This window comes from Gracilinanus agilis, chromosome 1, assembly GCF_016433145.1.
Source record: "Gracilinanus agilis isolate LMUSP501 chromosome 1, AgileGrace, whole genome shotgun sequence".
In the NCBI taxonomy this organism is placed as follows: domain Eukaryota; kingdom Metazoa; phylum Chordata; class Mammalia; order Didelphimorphia; family Didelphidae; genus Gracilinanus; species Gracilinanus agilis.
This window is the reverse complement of record NC_058130.1, coordinates 725,726,954-725,734,987: the sequence shown is the minus strand read 5'-3', so window position 1 is coordinate 725,734,987 and position 8,034 is coordinate 725,726,954.

Genomic DNA, 8,034 nt, shown 5'->3' with positions numbered 1-8,034 from the left:
ACTTATGTTCCATATCCCTTTCCTACATTACCCTTTCCTCCCAGAATGTAACCTTCCTGAGGTCAGGAAATATTGTCATTTTTGTCTCTGAATCCTCAGAACCTAGGACAGTGGCTGGCACATAGTAGAGACATAATAAATGCTCAGGAGACTGGACTGGATCTCCTTGGCATCACTCCTTCCATAACCAAGCCTGCAGGGAGATCTGTGGGAAGGCAGATGCAAAGGCAATTTGTTCAGAATTTATTGGGTGTTTTTTTGGCTCCCTAAAGCCCTGGCCAAGGGGTGGGCAGAGCCACTGAGGCTCCTCGAAGAAGCCCGGGGGAGACACAGAGAAGCTGGGGTACAAAGGAGAGGAGAGATGGCAGCTTAAGGGAGCAGTTAAGAGAGGGACAGGTCTGGACACGATGCCCGAGACCAGGGAGCCTTATGATCTTAGACAGGAGAGGAAGACGGATCATTTCGACTCAATGACAGGGGAGGAGTTCATTGGGAAACTGGTTGTAAGAGAATTTTTAATCTTGGGTTTGTGAGCAGCTGTCTGATGTCAGGCTGTCTGCATAGCTTCCCCACCATGCTCCTGGTCCTTCAGCTGCTTGAGTCCAGGCTGGAAATATTAGGCTAATCTCCCCCTAGCAACCTCCCTTCCTCCCCCATCCCAGGGGATGGACAAGCCAAGGGCTGTTTCCCTGTTGTGAAGGTCAGAGGTCACTCCCTCCCCCATCCCATGGCTCCATCACAAGTTCCCTGGAATGAAGACAGACCAGTTGTGGCAGGGACAGCCCTCCTGGGGCCCCGGAGGACAAAAGCCATAACATGGGTGATGTTTCTCTCAAGCCCCTGACCACCCAGCCTCAGGGGCTTCTCTGTTGCTGGCTGTGAGTGGCGAGCACCCAACCCCTTACTAGTACCCCCTCCCTACCCCACATCCTGAATACACACCTACCCAGGTACTAGCTGTCCCAGAACAGATCCAGTGTGTTGTCAAGAGAGCTCATGGTCAGGACCAGGGTGGGAGAGGGAATCTCCTTAGATTCCGGGAAAGATATGCATGGGTTCCAGTCCTCTCTCAGGCCCTTTCTGGCTGTGTGACCCTGGGAAAGTCCCTTAACTTCTTCTCATCACCTCTGTTTCCTCACCTCCAAAATGCAAATAATATAATCACCCTGCTCTATAGGATTGTTGTGAAGTGATAAGCAAATATCCTGAGATGTCTCTGATATGTAAATAAAGCCCTTTGCAAAAGCCTCTGAGAGCTAGAGAAATGCCAGCTCTTAACATGAAATTCTGTGGCTCCTATCAAGCCAGCTAGTGATATTACAAAAGATCTTCATACAAATGGAGCTGGACTTCCCTCCCTGGCAGGTGGGAAAAGGAACGTAGCTTCTTTCATTCAGAAACAGTTGGAAAAAATAGATGATTTGGGAAGGTGGATGGAGAGAAAGGTCTCCCTGATCTGCCCTGGGGAAGCCCACTTTCTGGAGCCTCAGTTTCTTCATCTGTAAATGGATTTGACAGTCTCTAAGATTCCTTCTGGCAGCCAGGCTCTGTACATAATCTCTGGACAAAGGGACTGAGGGTAGAGAGGGCAGTGGTTAGAAAGGCTTCTCTCATTTCTGAGGTGAGGACCAGAGGTGGAGTAGAAAGAAAAATGGGTCCAGGCTGGCACATGTGCAGGACTTTTGCCCATCCAAAAAGAAAAGTGTTTATTGAATTGAATCTCTATTCCATCGCTTAGCTCTGAGGCCCGGGTCAAATCCCAAGGTCTCTGTTTCCTTGTCTATAAAACAAAGGATTAGAAAATCATATCCCAGGTTCAGAGGTAAGACAGGTCCCTGGCACTGGGATCAGGAAAGCCAAGTTCAAATCCAGCCTCAAATACTTAATCTGCTGTGTGACCCTTGGGGAAGTCACTTAACTTCTGCCTGCCTCGATTTCTTCATCTGACAAATGGGGAGAACAATAGCATCTACCTCTTGGGCTTGTGTAAGGATGAAACGAGATAACATTTATAAAGTGCATCATAAACCTTAAGCTATTGTTGTTCAGAGCCAGGAGGTACTGCAGAGGTCAGTCCAACCCCTTCATTTTTCAGAGGAGGAAACTGAGCTCCAGAGAAGGAAATCACACAGGGACTAGGGGATGTCTAAGGTCCCTCTGATCCAGACTCCTCTGGGTTCAGAAAGGATTCAGAGTCCCAGCCCAGGGGCTTGCTGAGGCTGCTTCCTCCTCTCCCCTCCTCCACCTCCCTCCCACCCCAATCCAGCAAAAGCTCTGTGAATGGCCCCAGAACAGCAGAGGAAGGGTTGGGGCTTATAATCAGGTTGCAAGGACAAAGATCTCAGATCCAATACTGTTGTTATCTCTGCTAATGGAGGAGGGGAAGAAGGGCTGATTGAAAATTGAAATCCAATGATAATCACCAAGTCATTACTAAGTCATTAGCTTCAACCACCTCTTCTGCAAAACCCTTTTATGTCCCCCTCATCCCCATTCTTTTTTTAACCCAACTCCCTAGTCTGGTATGGAGGGCCACCCACAATCAGGAAACTCCCTCCCTTTCCAGTTTTGCTGTTTACTACTCTCCATCCTATATACCCTACACTCCAGCCCATCTAGACCACCCCCCAAACCCCATGGAGTTAACAGACACCCGTTATTTTCCCATTTCTGGGCCTTTGCCCACACAGCTCCATGTGCCTGGGAATTCAATCTCCCTCTCTCCCTTCCTCAGTAGATATCCTAATCATCCTTTAAAAACCCTCTATACCAGTGATTCCCAAAGTGGGTGCCACCGCCCCCTGGTGGGTGCTGCAGCGATCCAGGGAAGTGGTGATGGCCACAGGTACATTTATCTTTCCTATTAATTGCCATTAAAATTTTTTAAAAATGAATTTCTAGGGGCGCTAAGTAATATTTTTCTGGAAAAGGGGCGGTGGGCCAAAAAAGTTTGGGAACCACTGCTCTATACCATTCAGGAGAGCTTCTCTGTGGCCTGTATCCTCAGCTAAAGATGGACAGCTTTCTTCTTCCTTCAGTGGCTCGGCTCTTAATGCCCTTCTCACCCTCTCTTTGGTCTCCTTTGTTCCTGGGTTACTTCACCCCTGCTAGGCTGTGCCTTCCTGACTTAGTTGCTTCTGTATCTTCAGGCTTGGAGTAGCCTTGTTGGGGTGAGATGGGAACGGGGGCATATTTCCCCCACCCCCCCACCCCCCAGTGCAGGCCTCAATCCCTCTGTGTTTTAGTAGAGAATAGCAGTTGTTGGATCTGGAGTAAGGAGGACCAGCTGTTTGAATCCTATCTCTCAGGCTTCCTACCTGTCTGGCTCTGGGCCAGAAGTGGGGAGAATAATACTTGATGGCCCTGACTTTCTGGATTTAAAATCATGCTTCATCCTCAGCACCCAAGGCCTCCTTGCCTTGGAATATCTTAGCATCCTTCAGCCCACCCACCACGGAATACCCCTCTCCCAGGGCTGCCCCTTCTCCCACTGAGGAGCTTTTCCTGTTGACAGAACCTTGGATCAGTTTTGAGCCACTGAGGCAAGAAACCAGAAGTTAGCCTCAGATAAGAGTCTGTAGTTCTGTGTATAATTAAGATTTTTCCTTGCAACATTCTTGCCGGCATAGCCCAGATGCCTCTCTCTGAGATTTCCCTTCTGGTTTCTCGCCTCTGTGGATCAAAATTGATCTAAGGTTGTCATTCTGTGGCTTCCATTCTGTGGAGGGGTCTAGATTTCAGGACTGTGTCCCCTTGGGGTACTTTTCTTTATCTTCCCCTTCTCTGCTCTGTCCCTTCTGGTGGAAGGCCTTCCCCTGTTAGAATGTAAGCTCTTAGAGGCAGGGGCCGTCTCGCTTTTTACCTAGGAATCCCCAGCATTTAGCCCAGGGCCTGGTGTACAGTAAGCATTTAATGCTTGTTTTCTTCCATCCCTAGGAAGGTTATCAATGCATAAATAAATGGAATGTGCTGCACGAGCATTTGTAAAGCACCTACAGTGTGCCAGGCCCTCTGCTAAGCATCGGGGATACAAAAGGAAACAGCCCCAGCCTCAAGGAGCTTCCATTCTAATAATGGGAGAAGCAAATCTTTTTGTGGGCATTTGTAGAAGAAAATCAGCAAGCAGCACCAAGGTAATTACTGTGGGTTAGCAGCCTGGGGAGCCAGGAAGGCTTCCTGTGGAAGAGGGCCTCTGAGCAGGGTCTTAAAGAAAATCAGACTCCAAGAGGCAGTGATGAGAAGGAAGCAGAGGGGATACAGAGATGGGAAGAATCCTGTGCTAGGAACCCATGGCAGCTCAGAAGATAAGACAAGGTGGGAAGAGGCCAGTTTACTTCCATCTTAGAATCAATACAGTAGACTGGTTCCTAGGGGTAAGGGCTAGACAGACAGTGGGGGTTAAGTGACTTGCCCAGAGTCACACAGCTATCTATAGAGGTGTCTGAGGCTAGATTTGAACCCAGGACTTTGTCTTGAGACCTGGCTCTCAAACCACAGAGTCACCTACCTGCCCCAGTAGAGCACTTTTAATGACCAACAGAGGCCTTTATAACGGATTCCAGAGGTAATAGGGAGCCACTGGAGTTTATTGAGGTGAGGGGAAAGGTCTTAGGGATTTCTGTGGTTGTGGTAATAAGGAAGATATATGGGAGCAGGAAATCTTGAGGCCGAAAGACCAGATGGAGGCTGTTTCAAAAGTCTAAGTGAAATTTGGCCCCAGATACTTCCCAGCTGTGTGACCCTGGGCAAGTCACTTAACCCCTATTGCCTAGCCCTTACTGCTCTTCTGCCTTGGAATCTATACACAGTATTGATTCTAAGACAGAAAGTGAGGGCTTAAAAAAAAGTCTTAAGTAAAAAGTGAGGTGAAGCTGAATTAAAGTGGTGAGGTATCTGTCCAAGGGCAAAGGCTCACAGATTTAGAAATGGAAAGGCCAGTAAAGGTTACTGAGTCTAACCATTAGTGAGAAAACAGGTTCAAAGACATTCGGTGATTTGCCCAGAGTCCCACAGGTAGGAAGTGTCTGAGGCAGCATTCAAACTCAGGTCTTAGTCCTTTGCTCAGGTCCAGTGTTCTTTATATTCAAGGGGCACCACCTCTGGGAAGCCAGGGTCACCTACACACTAGGGAACAGTGGACTTGATACATAACAGAAACTTAATTCGATTTAAATTTGGATTTACTTTTGCTGCCAACACAGACCCTGAATTGGACCCTCTCTCCCTCCTCATCTGGTGGTGACTTGTTAACATCACCAGGAACAAAATTCGGCACCTTCCCTCCCACCTCCAGTCATGTCCCTGATGGCTCCTTCCTAGGAGCCAGCAGGGGAACTGGGATTTAGCAGCTGCTTTTCTGGGCTGTGGTTGGAAAAGGGGAGCGGGGGTGTCCTTGGTGCCAGACTCCCTGGGAAGCTGCCTTCAGGAGCTGTGAATAAATAGCTCTGTGACACAGAACGAAGGTGACCTTGGCTGACTCCTCTGAAAGGGAAATGGGAAACAAGTCATCTAATAGGGTGCCTGGCGAGCAGCCCTTGTGCCAGTTCCACAGCTGACCCGAGGCACTGACACAATCCAGAAGGAGCAGGAATTAGGAGGTGGAGTAGTTAGCTAACTGGAAGCCAGGGAGCTGGGTTATCACCCAGGCTTTTCCGCCACCTGGCTGAGTGACTTTGGACAGGGCACTTGTGTTCTCTAGAAGGAATGAAATACCTTACCTGTATGATGTGGGATATGGTCTAGAACTAGAGTATGTCTAAAGGCCCTCCCAGCTCAGACATCCTGTGTTCTAAAGGGTCTTTCCAGGCTAGACATTGTTCCAATGTCCCACCCAGCTCTGACACTCTCTGTTCTACGGGTCTTCCCAGCTCTGACATTCTGTTCTAAGGACCCTCCCAGTTCTGGTATTATGCATTGTTTTATATTCCCTCCCAATTCTCCAAACCCTCTTAATTCCCATGCCCTCCCTTGGTTATTTCCCACATCCAGCCTGCTTTGTATTTGTTTGCACATGGTCTCCCCCATTGGTGTAAGCACTTTGAGGGCAGGGACTGTTTTTTTGCCTTTTTGTATCTGCAGCATTGAGCACAGTGCCTGACACATAGCAGGCACTTACTAACCTCAGCTCTTTTTCCCCTCTGGGATTACCTTCCATCTACTCTGTATATCTTATCTTTCTTGCTTGTTGTGTCCACCCCCCCACCCCCCCTCCCATTAGAAGGTACACTCTTTAGGGCAGCTAGGTGGCTCCCTGGATAGAGCTCCAGGCCTGAAGTTGGGAAGTCCTGGGTTCAAATTTGACCTCAGCCACTTCCTAACTTCTGGGCAAGTCACTTAACCCAAATTACCTAGTCTTTGCTGCAATTCTGTCTTAGAGTGAATACTAAGACAGAAGAGTTAAAAAAAAAAAAAGAACTCATTAACAACCTACTTTGGAGACAACATATCGATCAGTAACTTCTTTTGGGCAGAGAGAGAGGAGAAGGAAAAAGCTTCTTCAGTTCACTCATTTGGAAGCCAACTGGTTCCAGAATGGCGAGCCTGGACCCAAGCAGAAACCACAGGAGGCAGGTAATTTTTCTTTTAAAAGTCAGAAGTATGTTTTTTGTTGTTGTTTCATTTAATATCTCATCAGCTTTACAGGGTTACAACTGTCTTAAATATTTCTGAAGTTTAAATACAATCTGCATAATAATGTTATTATAAAATGTAAACTTTCAGTGTTCTTTATTTCATAATCACAAGATTTTTTTTTTAATACCTGAATGTCCTGCAAAACTGAAATAGTTAAAGCCAGCCCCGGCAGGACCAGAAGGCCCACAGAGCTGCGGCAGAGGTAGAATGTGGTTTTTGCCTTATTTTTTTTTTTTCTTTTACCTGAGTTCAGGCATGGTCCCCCTGGTCACAGCCCAGGCTGGGGATCCATGCTGCCTAACAAAGCCCAGAGGAAATGCTAGTCCACATGCCAAAAAGGAAAATTGAATGTAATATGTTCTCCAGAAAAAGAAAATAAGGAAGGGAGTGGGGGCAGGAGAGATTGGAGGAAATTAGAAGACAGGTGAAAAGATGACTGTACAAAATGGACAATTACTAAAATCTAACCCTGAACCCTCAACTCCCTTCCCCGAAACCCACCCCCCCTCCCTACCCCAAAGGGTTAGCTGTAAGATAGCCTGTCATCCTAGTCTACTGGACGTACTTTGGCAGATCCTAAAAGCAGCAGGTTAAAACAAAAACCCAACAAAAGCTTGGGACTTTTTACTTCTTTCTGACCCTAAGCTCAGGGTGTGGTTTCCCAACCTTCCCTGCTATGACCACTGCCAAATATTTGCTTTGGAAATAAGCCCCACCCCCCCATCCCCTGGCCAAGGGGACCAGCCCCCCAGTTTGCATAAAAGGGTGCTGAGATGCCCCCCCAAAAGCTTCTTGCTTCCTTGGGCAGAAAGTTGCCCAATTCTCCCCCAGCTCTGTAGTCAGTAGGTGGGAAGTAAGGGATTGGAAGGGGGATTGTGGGTGGTCTCTGCTTGAGAGGTGTGGAGGGAGAATCCCCAGGAGCCCCCGTGCTGGGTCCCGGGGAAGGGTGCTGTTAGGAGAGGAGGCTGTGGGGAGATCCCAGTGGAATCAAACTTCAGTAGAGCCCCTTTGGAGGAGTGTGGCCCCTCAGATGTTGCCCTTCACCCTTCAGAGCTTGCCCACTTCCCCAAGTTTCTAAGATTGGCCTTGTCTGTGCCCATGCAGCCGACTTAGCAACTGAAGGGCCCTCCAGGGCTGCCACAGGGTCCAGGCCAGTTCCCAGAGATGGTTCTGGGGAGCACGTGGCCCACTCTCCTCCAGAAGGGTCCTCTTCTCTCTCCCCTTGCTAAAAACACTTGGTTCCCTTCCCTTTTCAACCCTCCCTGCAAAATACAAGCGGCCTTCTCAGGGAGGAACATAGCTGATGGCCCTCTCGTCCCCCATGCTGTCCCAACAGCCCAGACCACCAAAGTGAACCGGGCGACTCCCTCTTTCCCTGCCTCTCCCAGTACAATCATTGGA